We start from the raw sequence: 23,001 nt of genomic DNA on the forward strand, positions 1-23,001 counted from the left end.
TTTCTTGAAAAGCTAGGTGTAATTCAAATTGAGGCTTACGTTCACAACAAGCATGAGGAGCAAATTGTGGGGCAATCGGAGTTCATTACTATGGGCTCGCGTGGTTTGTTGTCTTTTCAAGGAAGGGTGTGGGTGCCTAAGATGGGTGATTATCGACAAGTGCTACTTGATGAAGCACATAAGTCAAAGTATTCCATTCACCCGGGCGCGACGAAAATGTATCTTGATTTAAGGAAAGATTATTGGTGGCCGGGCATGAAGCGTGATGTTGTAAAATATGTTGAACAATGTGTTACTTGTTTGCAAGTTAAGGCCGAGCACCAAAAGCCGTATGGTAAGTTGCAACCGTTAGAAATCCCAAAATGGAAATGGGAGCACATTACCATGGATTTCATTACAAAGTTACCAAAGACGGCGAGAACCCAATTTGATACGATTTGGGTGATAGTTGATCGTTTGACGAAAAGTGCTTTGTTTCTTCCCATTAAAGAAGCGATATCGTCGGAGGCCTTGGCTAAGTTGTTTATCAAGGAAGTGGTCTCGCGACATGGGGTTCCTATATCTATTATTTCGGATCGAGATACCGGTTTTACATCCCAGTTTTGGGAAAAATTTCATGAAGATATGGGTACGCAATTAAAGCTGAGCACGGCATATCATCCTCAAACGGACGGTCAAACCGAACGTACGAATCAAACTTTGGAAGATATGTTACGGGCGTGCATTATTGATTTCGGTGGTAGTTGGGATGAGCATTTGCCCTTGGTGGAATTCTCGTACAATAATAGTTATCACACTAGTATCGGGATGCCACCTTATGAGATGCTATATGGGCGAAGGTGTCGAACTCCCATTTGTTGGGGTGAAGTGGGTCAAAGGGAAATCGGGAGTACCGATTTGGTTTTGGAGACGAATAACAAGATTGATATTATTCGGGAACATTTGAAGAAGGCTCAAGATAGACAAAAGTCGTATGCCGACAAACGTAGATGAATGATCGAATTTCAAGAAGGTGACATGGTGATGCTTAAGGTTTCGTCATGGAAAGGTATTATTCGATTTCGAAAACGGGGAAAGTTAGCTCCTCGGTTTATTGGGCCATTCAAGGTTTTAGCTCATGTTGGTGAAGTTGCATATCGATTGGAATTACCCGAAGAGCTTGCGGGGATCCATAATACATTTCATGTTTCCCATCTCCGTAAGTGTCTTGCGGATGATTCTTCATGGATGCCATTAGATGAAATCGAGCTAAACAACAAGTTAGAGTATATCGAGGAACCGATTGCTATCCTTGACGAGAAGGTGAAAATGTTGAGGAATAAAGAGGTGAGAACTTTCAAGGTTCAATGGCGGCGAAGTAAAGGTTCCGAGTTCACTTGGGAACCCGAAGAGTTCGTGTTTGTTTATCTTCCCTCGTGTCATGCAGCTTGGATTGCGAGGATGCAATCCGAATAAGTGGGGGAGAGTTGTAAGACCCGAGTATTTGTAGTGTATATAAGTCTAATGTACGATACTTGAAACGGGGTTTTGGTTGTATATATTTAAAAGCAAGAAAGAAGCTGAACTGGAGGTGTCGCGCGCCGCGTGGCCTGGTGGCGCGCCGCGCCATCTGTCTGCGACAGATTCCTTACTTCTTTTTAAAATAGATATTTTGAGGGCAATTATGTAATTTCACTTTGGGGCCGAATTTAATACCCAAGATCAGTTTTGGGGAGCTCATTTACTACTCCCACAACAACCTTATCTCCTCCAATTGAATTTTAGTGAGAGAGTGAAATCCTTGAGAGTGAGAGAGCTCCATTAAAGGGTGAACGAGGTTGAATCGGGTCTTGGTGCAAGTTTTAAAGATGTTCATCTAGTCGATAGCTACGTGGTGATTGTGTTGGTAAGTTATAAAACCCAATTTCTTACTTTAAATTGCTTTAAGGGTTAGGGTTTGGGCTAGTGATGAACCAAAGACCCATTTTGTTAGTATTTTGGGGATTTTGGGCGAAAATGGGTTATGAAGGCTCATTAATGACTAACCTAGGGTTTGAATGTGTTAATTGGACTTTTGAGTCTTAAATTTGGTTAGTTAGTTGCTAGAACACTTTAATAATATGTAAATGGGTGTTATTAGGTGTGGATGACCCAAATGGGTGTGTTGACCTTGAAATGGGTCAAATGAGTCTTTAGTGACCTAAGTGGCCTAGCAAGTATGAAAACAAGTTAGCCTTGTGACCTAAATGTGTTTCAAACCCATCTTGACGAATGATTAGGGTTTTGGTGTGTGTTGACCCAAATTAGGGTTAAGGGTGCAAAATGGGTTGAAATTGCACCTTGGGTCAAAATGGCTTTAGAATGGTGAAAGAATTGTTTGACCAACTTGAGTTATGCGATTGATAATATGTATAACATGATAGGTACGTTATTTTGAGGTCTTGCAAGTTCGGGTGTCCTTTCACAAGACTTGGAGGTGAGTGGAATAATTATACATGTATGTATATGGTATATTTATTTGTAAGCTATGGTGTGACCTACGGAGCCGGGAATGCCATAGGGTGTGTGTGAATGTGCTATGATGTGAACCACGGTGCCGGTAGCATCATAGTGCATGTTTGAGATGTGAACCATGGAGCCGGTAGCATCGGAGTGTGAACCACGGAGCCGGTAGCACTATAAAATGAGGTGTGAACCACGGAGTCGGTAGCACCAATGTGTGAACCACGGAGCCGGTAGCACTATAAAAGAGTATGACTCAAATGCGTAGTGACCTGAACCACGGAGCCGGTAGCATCATAGCATTTCGTACGGTGTGAACCACGGAGCCGGTAGCACCATGACGCGTTTATGGTTAACCATATAGTTGTTATATATATGTTGTGAGATATCGTATTATATTATTGGAGCTTATGATATTGACATTGCTAGTTGCGGTATTGGGTAGCGTATAGCTTGCTTGGAGTTCGGTATGTTAATTGTTTATACTAGCGATATTACGGTGTGTGTAAGTGGGTGCAAGTAGGTATATTATATATGTATATGTATAATTATTGCATTCACTAAGCGTTGCTTACCCTCTCGTTGTTTACCCTTTTTATAGGTTCGATGGTGGATAAGGGTAAGGGCATTACCTTGGACTAGAGATCCCGCTTTATTGTAGGGGACGCTTTTGGATGTGTTGACTTTTGGGAGTTTGACCGAGACGTGGGTAGTTTAATCCCAAACGTCATGCTCCTAGTGTAGTTTGGTACTTAAACTTTTTGGTGGTCGAAACTCAGAAATTGTATTAAACTTGTATTTTGGGTCGTGTGGGCCCCGCTTGTAAAACATCATTTTTATGTTTGAATCGTGTTAGTTTTACATATTTGAATGTGTGGTTAAAAGCGTTTCGCCTAAAAATATCGGGAACTAGTCGATCTTTTTCGCATTTAAGTACTTTTGAGACAGACCACTTCGGCGCGCCGCGCCAGTTGCTGGACAGTTAAAATTTTTTTTTTATTTTGCATTTCACGCGGTTTAGTCGTGGGTTGGTTTGGGTTGTTACATTTTGGTTCTAGATCATCATCTTTATTCATGATGTCATTATATGAAAAATTCTCATCAATATTTGTCATTCCGTTTCGGTTCTATAATATTTCATAATTTATTGCAATTTCTGTATTTATTATCAATATCCTTGATAATGCTAAAAACGAACATATATTTCATAGCATTATTCCTCAAGAAAGACAAGCTTTTAGTTGCAATTGTTCTATTTACAAGTGATATTCGTTTAAATAATAAAAGGTGAAGACAAAAGACAGATTCGACGAATTGAAGACGCAAACGACCAAAAAGCTCAAAAGTACAAAAGACAATCAAAAAGGTTCCAATTATTGATAAGAAACGTCTCGAAATTACAAAAGTACAAGATTCAAAACGCAAAGTACAAGATATTAAATTGTACGCGAGGACGTTCGAAAATCCGGAACCGGGACCAGAGTCAACTCTTAACGCTCGACGCAACGGACTAAAAATTACAAGTTAACTATGTATATAAATATAATATAATATATAATTAATTATATTAATTATATATATATTATATTTATATATATAAAACCGTCGGCAGAGAAAACTCCAAGGACTGAGTTGTAAATACTATCTCCGCGACTCGCGGAGTTTTAAGGGGTTTTTGCCGCGAGTCGCGGAGCCCCAAAATTCAACTCTGGCTATAAAGCCAACCGAATTCTGATCAAAATTATATCATCTTTTCTTCCTCATTCATACGTAAAACTTATATATATATATATAATTTATATTTTAATTTTAATTTTAATTCTAATAATAAGGGTATGTTAGCGAATGTTGTAAGGGTGTAAGTCGAAATTCTGTCCGTGTAACGCTACGCTATTTTTAATCATTGTAAGTTATGTTCAACCTTTTTACATTAATGTCTCGTAGCTAAGTTATTATTATGCTTATTTAAAACGAAGTAATCATGATGTTGGGCTAATTACTAAAATTGGGTAATTGGGCTTTGTACCATAATTGGGGTTTGGACAAAAGAACGACACTTGTGGAAATTAGACTATGGGCTATTAATAGGCTTTATATTTGTTTAACTAAATGAAAGTTTGTTAATGTTAATATAAAGATTTACAATTGCGCGTCCCTATAAATTACCATATACACTCAATCGGACACGATGGGCGGGGTATTTATATGTACGAATAATCGTTCATTTAACCGGACACGGGAATGGATTAATAGCCACTAGAATAATTAAAACAGGGGTGAAATTACATTCAAGGGTAATTGGTGTAATTGTTAACAAAGTAGTAAAACCTTGGTTTACACGCAGTCGATAACCTGGTGTATTCATTAAACAAAGTATTAAAACCTTGTTACAATTCGAATCCCCAATTAGTTGGAATATTTAACTTCGGGTATAATAATAATTTGACAAGGACACTTACAATTTATATTTATGACTGATGGACTGTTATGGACAAAAACCAGACGGACATATTGAATAATCCAGGACAAAGGACAATTAACCCATGGGCATAAAACTAAAATCAACACGTCAAACATCATGATTACGGAAGTTTAAATAAGCATAATTCTTTTATTTCATATTTAATTTCCTTTATTTTATATTTAATTGCACTTCTAATTATCGCACTTTTATTTATTGTTATTTAATCGTACTTTTAATTATCGTACTTTTTAATTATCTCAATTTTATTTTATCGCACTTTTATTATTCGCAATTTCATTATCGTTATTTACTTTAAGTTTAAATTTAAGTCTTGTATTTATTTTATATTTTACATTAGGTTTTAACTGCGACTAAAGTCTTAAAATCGACAAACCGGTCATTAAACGGTAAAAACCCCCCTTTATAATAATAATATTACTTATATATATATTTGTATTTTTATAAAAGTAAACTAATATAGCGTTGAGCTTTGTTTAAAGATTTCCCTGTGGAACGAACCGGACTTACTAAAAACTACACTACTGAACGATTAGGTACACTGCCTATAAGTGTTGTAGCAAGGTTTAAGTATATCCATTCTATAAATAAATAAATATCTTGTGTAAAATTGTATCGTATTTAATAGTATTTTATACCCCTTAGCTTTAACATCAAGTATTTTTGGCGCCGCTGCCGGGGATTTCATCTTAAAAGCCGGAAGCGCAACGCTAATATAAAAAAAAAAAGATTTTTAGTTACTTTTATTAAAAGTCGTTTTTGTAAAAATACGTTTTAATTATTGAAAAATATAAAAAGAAAAACAAAAATATAAGCATTTTTAAGATTTTGTTAAATATTTAAGTTTTATAAGTTTCTTTATCTTTATTTTAGTTTATAAAAATATAAGTTTTATTTTAAAATCTTTTATTTATTTAAAAAAACAGAAAACATAAAATAAAAAAAAAATAAAGAAAAACGCGTAAAAATTGAAAGCTGTCAACAGAATTTCAGAACCCCGCGACTCGCGGGGTTTTATTCTTTAATTATCGCGACTCGCGGAGCCTTTCTGACACGCGCACAGAAACCCTAATCGAGCATTAATTACGGTTATTATTAATTAATTATTATTAAAACCTAATTATTATTATTATTATTATTAGTTTTAGTTTTATTTTTACTTTTTATTTATTTATGTATTTAGTATTAATTAGTTTTTATTAAAATTGTAAAATTAATAGTTTAATAAAATAAATAATATAAAAATAATATTTTTATAAAAAATTGTACTTTTTACAACTTTTTGTATATTTTTATATTTTGTACCTTTTTAATCGTTGTAGCGTAATATTTGTAATTTTTTTAGCTCATATTTAATTTTAAACTTAGTTTTTGCCATAGTCATTTTTACTCCTAGATTTTTAGGCTTTGCCGTAGAATTCCTTAAGTGCTTTTTCTTTAGACTATGATTTAGGTGCTTTAGAATTTTGCGACGCCTTTTTAAGTTTTAGTTTCTTTTTAAGTTATTTCCATTTGGGATTTAGTTTTTCCTGTAAGCTTTAATATTTTTAGACCTTTTACTATGTATCAATTATCATTCCAATTAATAATTTCAATTTGCGATTATAATTTTAAGTTAGTTGTAGTAATAAGGTTAGGTTAGTTAAGTATTTTTAAGTTTTTATAAGTTTCTTTTATTTTTCCGTCACCTTTTATTTTTCAACCATTTTTTCTTTTTCAACCTTTTTCGACGAACTCTTTTTCTCTCTTATTTCTCGCTATTCTAGTTTTAGGACATAGATTTTTATTCTACTTCTTATCTAAATTTCTTAAAATTACGAAAATTTATTTTGAGTGGTTAAATTAATAGACATCAAAATTTTCTGGTTCGTAGTAATAGTTGGATTTGTACGTGGACCGGGTTATTAGAGCCAAACAGTCCTCAATTATATTGAGACCAAACGAATCCTGCCCCTCTGCTGCATCTTTTGGCTATTCGAAACGTGGGCAAAATCAGAAAAGTCTATTGATTGGATAACTTATTATAATTTTTCTTTCCTTTTTAAAACTAATAGGATATTCAGTGAATGCACCGAGCAAGACGTTCATCACCTTTTGTACGTTCACCACCTGTAACTCGATCAAGACATCGTTTAACACATATAACCGCCGTTGAATTTTCTTTAGAATCGTCATCCAGTCAACCAAGTACTTCAGTTCAAATTTCCGATAATCCATTTTTTGAACCCAACCTCACAATTGAGAATCCGGAGAATATTCAGGAACGGTTCATAGATCCTGAACCACTAAACTTTCCTCCGGAGCCACCAATTATTCAAACAGAGATTGTTGAGGAACGAACCATTAAATCAGAATCATCTAGTGATACCGATTCAACAAATTCAATTATGGAGAATCTGGAACCTTTAAGTATGGAAGACCGAATGAGAGCTAAACGCACTGGCCAAGGTCACGCAATTACTCATCCAGACATTAATGCGCCAGATTATGAAATCAAAGGACAAATTCTACACATGGTGACCAATCAATGCCAATTTAGTGGTGCGCCGAAGGAAGATCCAAATGAACATCTACGTACCTTTAATAGGATCTGCACACTATTTAAAATCCGAGAAGTGGAGGATGAACAGATATATCTCATGTTATTTCCCTGGACTTTAAAGGGAGAAGCCAAAGATTGGTTGGAATCGTTACCTGAAGGGGCGATTGATACATGGGATGTTTTAATTGACAAATTTCTTAAACAATTCTTTCCTGCATCTAAAGCCGTAAGACTTCAAGCAGAAATTGTTACGTTCACACAGAAACCAAATGAAACTCTATATGAGGCGTGGACAAGATATGGAAAGTTATTAAGAGGATGTCCGCAACATGGTTTAGACACCTGTCAAATAGTACAAATATTCTACCGAGGATGCGACATCACTACAAGAAAAGACATAGATATAGCAGCTGGTGGTTCTATTATGAAGAAAACCGAAACTGATGCTTACAAAATTATTGATAATACTGCTTCCCACTCACATGAGTGGCACCAAGAAAAAGTTATCATTAGATCATCTAAAGCAGCTAGAGCCGATTCTAGCCATGACTTAGATTCCATTTCCGCAAAGATAGATGCTTTCGAGAGACGAATGGAAAAGATGACTAAGGATATTCACTCAATACGAATTAGTTGTGAGCAGTGTGGAGGACCACATTTGACAAAAGATTGTCTCAGTATTGAATTAACAATGGAACAAAGAGAGAATATTTCATACATAAACCAAAGGCCTGGAAATAATTATCAGAATAATTATCAACCGCCAAGACCGATTTACAATCAAAACCAGAATTATAACCGAAATATTCCATACAAAAACCAACAAGTTCCTAGCAATCAACAAGTATCCAATAATACTTACAATCAGCAAAGACCTAATTTTCAAAACAAACCACCACAACAAACCGATGATAAAAAGCCGAATTTAGAAGATATGATGACGTAGCTAGTTGAAACTCAAACGCAGTTTTTCACATCTCAGAAACAAACCAATGAACAAAATGCTCAAGCATTTAGAAATCAACAAGCTTCTATTCAAAATCTGGAACAAGAAGTGAGTAACCTAGCAAGGTTGATAGGTGAAAGAAAACCGGGAAGTCTACCTAGTGATACAAATGCTAACCCCCGGAATGAAACAGCTAAAGCTATTACCACAAGAAGTGGTACAACACTTAAACCACCTGAAATACCTGTAACTTCTGATGAAACTATTCCTACTCCACAAGAACCACAACCTGATCAAGATAAGGAAAAAGAACTGGTAGTTGAAAAGGTTAATGAAGATAACACAGTTAAGGATAAACCTTATGTTAAACCATACCAACCACCACTTCCTTATCCGAGTAAAATGAAGAAAGAAAAACTTGAAGCCGAGCAATCCAAATTCTTGGATATGTTTAAACAGATAAATGTAAATCTTCCTTTCATTGATGTGATTTCAGGAATGCCAAGATATGCTAAATTCTTGAAAGATCTAATCACAAATAGAAAGAAAATGGAAGAACTCTCGGCTGTTACTATGAATGCTAATTGTTCAGCAGTGCTGTTGAATAAGATACCAGAAAAACTATCTGATCCAGGAAGTTTCACAATTCCATGTTTTCTGGGTAGTCTTAGTTCAATAGAAGCATTGGCAGACTTAGGTGCTAGTATAAATCTAATGACGTATTCATTATACGCTAAACTAGACCTTGGAGAATTGAAACCAACCCGAATAAGCATACAACTAGCCGATAGATCAATAAAATATCCTAGAGGGATAATGGAGAACATGCTAGTTAAAGTTGGTACTTTAGTATTTCCAGTAGATTTTGTTGTTTTGGACATGGAAGAAGATTCTCAAGTTCCTCTCATATTAGGAAGACCATTCTTAAACACGGCTAAAGCAATGATAGACGTGTTCGGTAAGAAACTGACCCTAAGTATAGAGGATGAGAGTGTTACCTTTTCAGTTGATAGAGCAATGCAACAACCACAATCTGCAGATGATACATGTTATTATATTCAAACTATAGATGCACATGCAGAATTATTAGAAGAATTTCCAGAATTACAAGGAACAGGAGAATGTTCTTTAGGAGAAGGTAATGAACCAATTGATGAAGCTGAAATGTTAGCTACACTAATAGCTAATGGATATGAACCAACAACAGAAGAAATTCAAATGCTAAAAGAAGAAGACAGATATCGATATAAATCATCGATAGAAGAACCTCCGAAATTAGAGTTAAAGCCACTTCCAAACCATTTGGAATACGCTTATTTACATGGTGAATCTGAATTACCTGTAATAATATCGTCTTCTCTTACTGAAAATGAGAAATCACAGCTCATTTCTGTGTTGAAAGCTCATAAACCAGCCATTGCATGGAAGATTCATGACATTAAAGGAATAAGTCCTTCGTATTGCACACATAAAATCCTTATGGAAGAAGGTCATAAAACGTATGTGCAACGCCAACGAAGACTAAATCCTAATATGCAAGATGTAGTTAAGAAAGAGATTATTAAACTGCTAGATGCAGGTTTGATATATCCAATCTCTGATAGTCCATGGGTAAGCCCAGTTCAATGCGTACCTAAGAAGGGTGGTATGACTGTCATTACAAATGAGAAAAATGAGCTTATTCCTACTAGGACTGTAACAGGATGGCGTGTATGTATTGATTATAGAAAATTAAATGACGCCACCAGAAAAGATCACTTTCCCTTACCTTTCATAGATCAAATGTTGGAAAGATTAGCCGGAAATAGTTACTATTGTTTTCTAGATAGATTTTTCGGATATTTTCAAATTCCAATAGCACCCGAAGATCAAGAGAAAACCACATTCACGTGCCCTTATGGTACTTTTGCTTACAAACGCATGCCATTTGGACTTTGTAACGCCCCTGCAACCTTTCAAAGGTGTATGATGGCGATTTTTCATGACATGATAGAAGAATGCATGGAAGTTTTCATGGATGACTTTTCAGTCTTCGGTGATACATTTAAATCATGTCTAGTTAATCTGGAACGAATGCTAATTAGATGCGAAAAATCAAATCTAGTACTTAATTGGGAGAAATGCCATTTCATGGTTAAAGAAGGCATCGTTCTTGGACATAAAATTTCAAAAGAAGGAATTGAAGTGGATAGAGCTAAAGTAGATGTAATTGCTAAACTTCCACATCCCACCAATGTTAGAGGAGTTAGGAGTTTTCTAGGGCATGCCGGTTTTTACCGACGTTTCATAAAAGATTTTTCTAAAATTGCCACTCCTATGAATAAACTCCTAGAAAAGGATGCTCCATTCATCTTTTCAGATGAGTGTATCAAATCTTTTAATATTCTTAAAGAAAAACTCACTAATGCGCCGATCATGATAACACCAAATTGGAATCTACCATTTGAACTAATGTGCGATGCAAGTGATTTTGCAATGGGAGCCGTTTTAGGACAAAGGATTGAAAAACGATTTCAACCTATATATTATGCTAGTAAGACATTACAAGGAGCACAAACGAACTATACAACTACTGAAAAAGAACTCCTTGCTATTGTCTTTGCTTTTGACAAATTTCGATCATATCTCGTTCTAGCAAAAACGGTGGTCTATACCGACCATTCTGCTCTTAGATACCTATTTTCAAAACAAGATGCTAAACCAAGATTAATCCGTTGGATCTTACTCTTACAAGAGTTTGATATTGAAATCCGAGATAAAAGAGGAGCAGAAAATCTCGCCGCTGATCATCTTTCTAGTCTTGAAAATCCCGAATTAGAAGTTCTGAATGAATCGGCCATACAAGACAACTTTCCTGATGAATATCTATTGAAGATAGATTATAAAGAAATCCCATGGTTTGCAGACTATGCAAACTACTTAGTTTGTGGATTCCTTGAAAAAGGATTATCGTACCAAAGACGAAAGAAATTCTTCAGTGATATAAAACACTATTTCTGGGAAGATCCACATCTGTTTAAAAGTTGTCCCGATGGAATAATACGCCGATGTGTATTTGGAGATGAAGCTAGTAAAATTTTAAACCATTGTCACACAGGACCAACAGGAGGGCATTATGGACCTCAACTAACAGCAAGAAAAGTTTATGAAGCTGGATTCTATTGGCCTACAATTTACAAAGACGCACACCTTCTTTGCAAATCCTGTGATGCATGTCAATGGGCCGGAAAAATAAGTCAACGTGATGAAATGCCACAAAATGTCATCCAAGTATGTGAAGTATTTGACATTTGGGGTATTGACTTTATGGGTCCATTTCCAAAATCTCATAATAATCTATATATACTCGTAGCCATTGATTATGTATCTAAATGGGCGGAAGCACAAGCTCTCCCAACTAACGATGCACGAGTTGTAGTCAACTTTTTAAAACGTCTTTTTGCAAGGTTTGGAACACCGAAAGCTTTAATAAGTGATCGGGGTACTCATTTCTGTAATAATCAACTTGAGAAAGTTCTTAAAAGATATGGAGTAACTCATAAAATCTCCACCGCATATCATCCACAAACAAGTGGACAAGTTGAAAATACAAACCGAGCTTTAAAACGTATTCTAGAGAAAACCGTAGGATCAAATCCAAAGGAATGGTCCATTAAATTGGAGGATGCACTCTGGGCTTTTAGAACAGCCTACAAAACTCCAATTGGAACCACACCTTTTAGACTTATTTATGGAAAAGCATGTCATCTTCCAGTAGAAATTGAACACAAAGCATTTTGGGCTTTGAAGACATGTAATCTTGATTTACATGAAGCCAGGCGTCTACGATTAAGTCAACTAAACGAATTAGAAGAATTAAGACATGAAGCATACGAAAATTCGTTAATCTATAAAGAAAGAACGAAGAAATGGCATGATAAAAGAATCAGAAGTTCAAAAGAATTTAAAGAAGGAGACAGAGTTCTTCTTTTCAATTCACGATTCAAGCTATTTCCTGGAAAATTGAAATCAAGATGGTCTGGACCATTCATAGTCAAAAGAGTTTTCCCATACGGAACGATAGAATTAATAAATTCAAATGGGATTGAATTTAAAGTTAATGGTCACAGAGTTAAACATTACATACATGGTCCGATGGAAGTCGACAACGAAGTTAATCACAATTTCGATACCACAGCTAACTAAGTGTGGGGAGAATCGAGTCTTTAAAGGATAAAATGTATTTCTGTTAGAGTTAGATTGTCTGTTTTCGTGTAGTTCTCAAAAATGGAACACGTATGGTCTTTCCCTAGCAGACCCTAAAGAACTAGTCTTCTCCCCCCATTCTGAATTTTTATTTTTTTAGGTTTTTACAAAATGAAGACTGCCTGTGAACTAAACCATGGTCTAATGCTACACGCTTTGATCACTAAAAGAAATAATGACATACTACCGAGTGAATTAGTATCAGTAATCAGAGAAAGAATGGACGGAGTTAGAAAAGGATCCAGATGCGAAGATAATAAGTTACAATTTGGTAAAGGAAAATCAAAATCCGCAGCGAAAAGAAGAGCACGACACCTAGAACGATGTCACAAATGCGGAAAATGGTCACATGGAGGTAAATGTTCAAATAATCAAACCTATTCAAATACCGAATTTGTTACTTTATGCAGAGAAGGACCGTTCATATGTTTAGAAGAAAAGACACTGAATGCTCGAGGTTACGCCTATGCAGCCATGGAAAATCAATTAAACCGACTATCTTATGAATGGAATAGATCATATAACTAAGAAATCTATTTCACAGGTATGTCTGTACAGTTTTTAGTTTTTATTTTTATTTTTAACCTTTTGATAAAAAACGCTAATTTGTTCGCTAAAAAGTATTAAATTGGTATTAAATAAAATTAGGTTTGGCGACCGAAATTATTGATATCGTTCAAAAATTTATTACATCACTGCGAAATTTAACGTTTATTCTTAAGGTATAAATATCTTTAATCAATCAACACAAAATATTTCAAAAATTCGTCATGAGTTAAATTAGGTCTTGGAACCAAAATTACTTTACCGAAAAGAGGGGCGCATATTTTTGATAATATTTGATTGATTAAAGTGGGATAAAAAGACAAAAAGATTTTTAATTTTATTTTTACCATGTTTTTAAAATAAATATTTAAATCTTAAATTAATAGTGTAAACTTTGTAAAAACAATATTTTTTTTTAAATTGTAAATATTTGAATTTTTAAATTAAGTCTGGTGTGAATTTTTAATTTTTAAAATATGAAATTTTAATTTTATGCATTTTAAATTTTGAGTTTGGTGTGAATTTTTAATATTAATTTTGAATTTTATATTTAAGTTGTGTGAATTTAAAAACAAAAATTTACTTTATCTCATTAAGTTAAGAATATGATTTTTAAAATTCGTCGTAAGTTGAAGACTAGGTCTTTGAACCGAAATTGCTTTACCCGAGGGAGGGACGAGAACTTTTATTATCATTATTTTTAATCTTATTGATTTAAAGTATGCCAAAAAAATTAAAAAACCCAAAAATCTTAGCTTTTAAAACAATCGCTACAAAAAGACAAATTTTAAAATTTTGTCGAAGGACGGACTAGGACATCGATCCGAAACGACCTCGTCCTAAATAACAAGGGAAACAAAATTTTAAAATTAATTTCTTAATTGTTTTCAGAAGTTAAAGATTATAAAAAAAAAAAAAAAAAGAGCAAACTCCGCGACTCGCGGAGTTTGAAGTGCAAAATCTCCGCGACTCGCGGAGAGACCGGATTACAGAAAAAAAAATAAGAGCTGCAAACGATCAGTTCACTCACCACACAAAAACAACTCGAAAAATAACAGCGAAATACTGCCGAAAAACCACCCAAAAACACCCCAAAAATCCCAAATTTTTAACCGTTAATCACCAAATCTTTTGCTAAAATCATGTTGAGAAGGATGCTATCTAAGAATTACTCAAGAAAAACGGTAAATTTCTACACCTAAACACCATTTAATTCGAAATTTGATGTTCTTGAGCTATTTTTTCCCCAATTTGATTTTGATGCTTTTTAGTGTAATTAGACTTAAATTGTTTATGTATTATGCTTGTATAACCTAGATTGATGCTGTTTAACATGATTAGAAGCCTTAAACTTCAAATTTTGAATAATCTAGGGTTTGTGTTCTTGAGCAAATTTGGGGCTTTTTGATATAAACAGGTTATGGCCGATTTTTGTCATGAATTATTGCTAAATTGAGTAGTGTAACATGTCTAGGTAGTTAAATGATCCAAACTTTGAGCCTAAACATGATTTTGAGAATTAAAGTGGACTTTTTCAAGTCTAAAATTCATGAACTTGATTTTTGAAAGATAATGCCATTTGAGACTTGTTTAATTGCTAGTAATGATTATTTTGACATGTTATTTGAGTTGAATGCTTATGAACTTGGCGAAAATTTTCGTATATGCTTATTTGAAAAAGTGTAGATTTGATAAAAATGTGAAAATAAGCTTAAGTTTGATATAAATTGATAATGTCATTGTAATTATTTTGATTAATGATTTTGCTGACACTAATGCATATTTGGATGCACAAAATTTGTGTTTGATGTGTTTTGCAGAATGAAAGGGGTGAATCTTCATCCCAAACCCGCAATGCTCCTGCTGAGAATTTGGAACAACAGGAGGTAGATAACTACTACAAGCAGGATGTACCTCATCCAGTCATGACCTTTTCCGATATGCATTTGGAAGAGTTGCACCCGAACCTGAGATTTGACAGACTTTGGATAGATTATCCAAAATATCAACGGGGTTTGCATACTCTTCATTCCAAGGTTGTTGAGGTACCGAGGGTCATAGAATGGGGACCCTTAGAAGCTGTAGAATTGGCCGGGCCAATTAGGGAATTACTTGTACAGAGGTATGGTAATTCTTCTTTTAATGACTGGATATGTTTATTCACCATACGCAGACCTGTATATAAAGTATGGTGTGAAGAGTTGTTATGTAGTATAGAGTTGAATGATCGGGTAGCTAGTTTAACCGATCGTTCTTTTATTAGATTTTTGTTAGGCGGTTCGATGCACCACATGTCTTTACTGGACATGGCTCAGGCTTTACGTATATATACGCCTGAGGAGTTAGCGTCTGCCGATTGTAGAGGATTGATACTAAACGGTAGAAAGATAGATGAGAATTTTGATACACACGGTGTGTGGAGTCAAATGACAAGCCATCACCGTTTCAAAGGGGGAAACTACTCTTATTTGGATATAGATAGAGCCGAATTAAGAGTGATACATAGGTTTTTAGCTAATTCGATTACACAAAGGGGTAAGAACAAAGAAAAAGTAAATGAACAAGATTTGTTTTACCATATGTGTATTCGAGACCCACAAAGCGCTGTAAGTATACCATATTGTGTGGGTTATTATTTATCAGCTATGGTTCGGGGGATGCGACCACATAGCATAATAGGAGGTGGTATTTTTATTACTTTGATTGGTGAATATCTCGGTGTGGATATAAGTCGGGGGGGATTATTACTAGAAGAGCCGGAACCCCGCGACACTATAGGTTTAAATGTATACCATGGTGCGAAAGTTTTGAAGAGGCGAAATAACGCCGCAGTACGATACCATGGTAGACATCCACAGGTGGAGAGAAACCAGGAGCAAGGTAATGTAGGAGGGGGGAATGAGATGCAAGAAATGCATAGGTTTATAGCTTCTCAGGAATACGAAAATGCTAGACAGAGAGCATTTGAAGATTGGCAAGTTCATCAGAACCAGATCATAGCTCATTGCCAACATATAGGTAGAAACTATATTCCTACACCGAAACCCGTCTTCCCTCCTTGGTCGATAGAGATGCAGCCACCATATCCTACGTATGATCCTGCCGAAGCATTCTATAGCACTTATGGTTATGCCTGGAACCCCTATTGGTACCAATATCATCCTTAGTTTACTTATTATTTTTTTTTTATTTTGTAATTTGTAATTATTGATACATTTAATATTTTTGTTAATATTGTAATCATTTTTATAATTATCTAACTTTTATTCTTAGATTTTAATAATTTTTGAATGTGGGGTAATATACCAAACTTCAAAAATATGTATATATGTTTGCAGTTTGTCTTATGTACACAACAGGGTAAAACAACGCATTTTCAAAGACTGGCATTAAGTTCAGCAAAAGCAACTAATTTTGACGACAAGATGCAAAATATATGTGAAATAACAACAAGACGGAATGAACAAATGATGTGCACCATTTATCATTCAGCAAACAAACGCCAATATATTTGGAAACTTTGGTAAAAATTTAATCATTTTCACACAAATCACCCTCAATAATTTAAATTGTTACTGATTTCTTGCAAATGAGGGCATTGCAAGATCTTAAGTGTGGGAAGGGGTTAAATTCTTTCGGATTTTAAAATTTTATATTAAACACTTGGTTACCATTAAAAATACTAGTAAAGCAGTAGTTGTATTAGAATCTAGTGCTCTCTGATAAAAAAGAACAGCCCTAGTCTTATATACTGACTACCCAATTCTAGTAAAATTTTTCAAAATTTTCAATTAAATGAATTCAAAATCATGTTTATACATATTTATGAACGATAAAACTAGGTTTTAACACCGAAATTATTGTTACCTCGGAAAGGACATAAATTGAGAAACAAACTAAAATGTTAAAATTCATTTAAAATGGAATAGAAGGATAAAAAGGAAAATAAAAGCCAAGTGTGGGAAAATTTACCAAGTTATTTTAAACATATGTCACATATATCTGTAACAATTAACTGAAAATACTTTTGCTTTGGACTAAACTAAACTGTTTTACCCGATGAAAGAAAAGAAGAGATGGATCTACACGATGAATCAATTCCATCATTAAAAGGAAGTAAAGTCTTCCGAAAAAGAAACGCGCTTCTTGATTTAGGTCATGAAGTTGTCGTTCAGACCAGCTGTAGGTTGACGAAAAATCTAGAAAAGTCATCACTAAAATCAGCAGAAAATCCACGGACCTCAGCATTAAACAGGGTCGCCAAGTGGTCAGATTTATCCTAACCATGAGAAGGATTTATCTCGTACAATGGGGGGGCACCATGCAAATTAGCTGGATAAGACTAATGAATCAGATCCCCAGAAAGGATAATCTCCTTAAAGATTAAAAATCAGCTTTTAAGACTGATATTACTCAATCCTAGAGATTGACCTTAAAGATTGAGAATTACAAACTCATGGAATTCGATGATATCTAAACTCGAGCTTAAACGAGAAAATATTTTGATCAAAATTACAAACCGATTTGTTTTCTGAAAACCCTATTTTCAATGCGTTCATTACCATTGAACGTAAAATCCTAGGAATTCACCTGGAATTCATTAGGTCACCTGAACTAAATCGGGTGTCAACCGTAAGAACGGTGGTTGCATAACATGGTCAAAGACAGAACCTTGTGCCAGACCGAAAAATTATAAGGGTGAGCTTTACTATTGCTCCTACCAAGGATAGTAATTGCGTCCGACACGTTATAGACCATAATCAAAAGCATGTCACGGGACATTGCCTTAACAGTTGCTTGTTCAACGCTTTCCTTTACAACCGGACGGTAGTTTGCCGAAAGGTAATATACGGAACAAGTAAACTGGACGTGTTGCTTTCCAAATACAAGGTTAGCAAGTGGGTGACACAAAACCGCAAGTTTTGAGCTAAAATTTTCAAATCTGAAACCCACCAAACCCACAAAAATATTTTGCAAACACCGGTAAAGGGTTATTCCGGAAAACTTATCTAGGGTAAAAACTAGATTTTCAAAAGATCAAATGTTTTCATAAAGATCCAATTTCCTTAATGGATCTAAATTTTTATAGTCATGTGGGACTGTAAACCATATCGTTACTACCATTGTTTATACCGCCGTATAGAAATCACTGATGTACAAAGTGTGAAGAATAAAGAAGTGATTCTAGTATTTCAAGACAATATTGCTTGAGGACAAGCAACGCTCAAGTGTGGGAATATTTGATAATGCTAAAAACGAACATATATTTCATAGCATTATTCCTCAAGAAAGACAAGCTTTTAGTTGCAATTGTTCTATTTACAAGTGATATTCGTTTAAATAATAAAAGGTGAAGACAAAAGACAGATTCGACGAATTGAAGACGCAAACGACCAAAAAGCTCAAAAGTACAAAAGACAATCAAAAAGGTTCCAATTATTGATAAGAAACGTCTCGAAATTACAAAAGTACAAGATTCAAAACGCAAAGTACAAGATATTAAATTGTACGCGAGGACGTTCGAAAATCCGGAACTGGGACCAGAGTCAACTCTTAACGCTCGACGCAACGGACTAAAAATTACAAGTTAACTATGTATATAAATATAATATAATATATAATTAATTATATTAATTATATATATATTATATTTATATATATAAAACCGTCGGCAGAGAAAACTCCAAGGACTGAGCTGTAAATACTATCTCCGCGACTCGCGGAGTTTTAAGGGGTTTTTGCCGCGAGTCGCGGAGCCCCAAAATTCAACTCTGGCTATAAAGCCAACCGAATTCTGATCAAAATTATATCATCTTTTCTTCCTCATTCATACGTAAAACTTATATATATATATATATATATATATATATATATATATATATATATATATATATATATATATATATATATAATTTATATTTTAATTTTAATTTTAATTCTAATAATAAGGGTATGTTAGCGAATGTTGTAAGGGTGTAAGTCGAAATTCTGTCCGTGTAACGCTACGCTATTTTTAATCATTGTAAGTTATGTTCAACCTTTTTACATTAATGTCTCGTAGCTAAGTTATTATTATGCTTATTTAAAACGAAGTAATCATGATGTTGGGCTAATTACTAAAATTGGGTAATTGGGCTTTGTACCATAATTGGGGTTTGGACAAAAGAACGACACTTGTGGAAATTAGACTATGGGCTATTAATAGGCTTTATATTTGTTTAACTAAATGAAAGTTTGTTAATGTTAATATAAAGATTTACAATTGGGCGTCCCTATAAATTACCATATACACTCAATCGGACACGATGGGCGGGGTATTTATATGTACGAATAATCGTTCATTTAACCGGACACGGGAATGGATTAATAGCCACTAGAATAATTAAAACAGGGGTGAAATTACATTCAAGGGTAATTGGTGTAATTGTTAACAAAGTAGTAAAACCTTGGTTTACACGCAGTCGATAACCTGGTGTATTCATTAAACAAAGTATTAAAACCTTGTTACAATTCGAATCCCCAATTAGTTGGAATATTTAACTTCGGATATAATAATAATTTGACAAGGACACTTGCAATTTATATTTATGACTGATGGACTGTTATGGATAAAAACCAGACGGACATATTGAATAATCCAGGACAAAGGACAATTAACCCATGGGCATAAAACTAAAATCAACACGTCAAACATCATGATTACGGAAGTTTAAATAAGCATAATTCTTTTATTTCATATTTAATTTCCTTTATTTTATATTTAATTGCACTTCTAATTATCGCACTTTTATTTATTGTTATTTAATCGCACTTTTAATTATCGTACTTTTTAATTATCGCAATTTTATTTTATCGCACTTTTATTATTCGCAATTTCATTATCGTTATTTACTTTAAGTTTAAATTTAAGTCTTGTATTTATTTTATATTTTACATTAGGTTTTAACTGCGACTAAAGTCTTAAAATCGACAAACCGGTCATTAAACGGTAAAAACCCCCCTTTATAATAATAATATTACTTATATATATATTTGTATTTTTATAAAAGTAAACTAATATAGCGTTGAGCTTTGTTTAAAGATTTCCCTGTGGAACGAACCGGACTTACTAAAAACTACACTACTGAACGATTAGGTACACTGCCTATAAGTGTTGTAGCAAGGTTTAAGTATATCCATTCTATAAATAAATAAATATCTTGTGTAAAATTGTATCGTATTTAATAGTATTTTATACCCCTTAGCTTTAACATCAATCCTCTGCAGAAGGAGTATTGATATTTGGTTCTTCTTGAACACTTTATTTTACCTCATTATCAGCTGATTTTATTTTCGAGGATTTTTATCTTCGGAACCAATTGATCTTCCACGTTTCATGCGTGGCAAAGACTCAAGAGTGATATTATTGTCAGTTTTTGGAATTTCAATTCGAGCTGGAGCATTTACTGCTATTATATATGATTTAGTCACTATTTTTGTATCTTTAAATGCATCACGTAATCGATTTGCAAGTTCTTGCATATGCATTATTTTTGAACTTTCGTTTCAAATTCTTTTGTGCGAGGATCAAGATACCGTAATTGATGTTCACACCATGAAACATCATTTTATTTATTTTTCATTTCTCCCCCTAATCTAGGGAACAATTTTTCATTAAAATGACAATCAGCAAAATGTGCTGTAAAAACATCGCCCGTCATGGGTTCAATATATCTTATAATTGAAGATGTTTCATATCCAATATATATATATCCCCATCCTCCATTGAGGGCTCATTTAGTGCATTGTGGTGGTGCAACTAGAGCATACACTATACAACCAAATGTTCTAATGGTGGAAAAAAAATTGGCTTTCGGCCAAAATCAAGTTGTCGGGGAGAATATGTATGACTTGCACTTCGTCTAATATGAATTAATGTCGCAGCATGTAAATTTACATGTCCCCATATAAATATTGAGAGTTTTGTACTCATTACCAATTGTCTAGTTATTAGCTGCAAGCGTTTATCTATTGATTCAGCTAAAACAATTTTGTATATGCACGTGAGCAACTGGATGTTCAACAACAATCCCTATAGACATATAATAATCATTAAATGCTTGAGATGTTAACTCACCAGCATTGTCAAGTCTCATCCTTTTAATGGTGTAATCAGAATAATGTGTTCTCAATTTGTAATTTGTGCAAGAAACTTTGCAAATGCCATATTATGACTTGATAACACACAAACATGAGACCATCCGCTAGATGCGTCTATTAGAACCATGAAATATCAAAATGGTCCACATGATGGATGAATTGGTCCATATATATAATCTTGAATTCTTTCAAGAAACATTGGTGATTCTTTCTCAATATTCTTTTCATTAATCACCATATGTGCTTTTTTATTAATCGCCATATGCGCTTTTCATCATATATCATTTTCACCATATGCGCTTTTAATCATATGCGTTGTGCTTTTCATCATATATCCTTTTCACAATATGCGCTTTTAATCATATGCGTTGTGCTTTTCATCATATGCACTTTTCATTATATGCGCTTTTAATCATATGCGCTGCGCTTTTCATCATATGCGCTTTTCATCATATGCACTTTTCATCATATGCGCTTTTAATCATATGCGCTGCGCTTTTCATCATATGCGCTTTTCGGTGTTACATAGATATTTCTCATTTCCGATTATCATTGACTGATAATCATATCCATTATGATATATATCAGAGAAACTTAACAAATTTCTCTTTGATTTGGGAGAAAACAAGGCATTGTTTATCATAAAATTCGTACCATTTGGTAATATGAATTTTTTGCCTTTTCCGTTCCTTATATCAAGTTTGCAAGACCTGATATAGTATTTATAATTCCTTCATTTGATTTAAATCAATGAAATATTTCTTAGATTTGTATGTTACCACTATCTGCAATACATAGGTCTTTACCATTTAATTGATATTGTATTTCAACAAGATTCATACTAAAACCTTAAATAAGATAAGCAAATAATGAGTAATATTTCAGCAAGATAATCAAATTATATTACTTGCAGATAAGTTACAATCTGAAGTACATAAAAGATAACACTTTAATAAACATATATATGTTATGGTCTAAAAACATTTATTTAGAGGTGACACATAACAAGCTAGGCATCTTAAAAAAAAAATTCAGATCATTTAACTTTAATGTTGCTTGGGGTTTTCTTAATCAAGGTTTTCAAAAGATTCACTCTTGTTTCCTTTTCTTTTGTAAAATCTTTGTAGGACTAAACAAGATGTTAAGATATTTAAGAAATACTAGACTGATGATCCATGTTATAAAGATCACTCAGATTCTTATAAGAGTATCTACTAGTTTTCAAATATTATTCTTTCATAGATCACCGTTATTTCTTGATAATTAATATCATATCTATCTTTTAGTATTTTCCATAATACACTTGGATCTTCGATCATACAATATGTAGATTCTAAGGACTCGTCAATATATTTGCTAAGAAAATTACTTGTTATTGCTTTATCTAGTTCAGAGCAATTGTTATTTTCATTCAGAGGTTTTAAAATACCGATTGATTGGAGATGTTTTTCTACATTCATAACCAATGTTAAGTAGTTGTTCCCATTTGATTCTAAAGTAGCAAATTTAAGCTTTTCCAAATTCGACATTTTCTATTATAAAAAAGATGAACAACATAAATCATAATCATAATCAACTTCTATTCATAGACAAATAATAAAATGAAATTAGAATCATTTT

Source organism: Rutidosis leptorrhynchoides, chromosome 1 (genome assembly GCF_046630445.1).
Source record: "Rutidosis leptorrhynchoides isolate AG116_Rl617_1_P2 chromosome 1, CSIRO_AGI_Rlap_v1, whole genome shotgun sequence".
NCBI classification, from domain to species: Eukaryota; Viridiplantae; Streptophyta; class Magnoliopsida; order Asterales; family Asteraceae; genus Rutidosis; species Rutidosis leptorrhynchoides.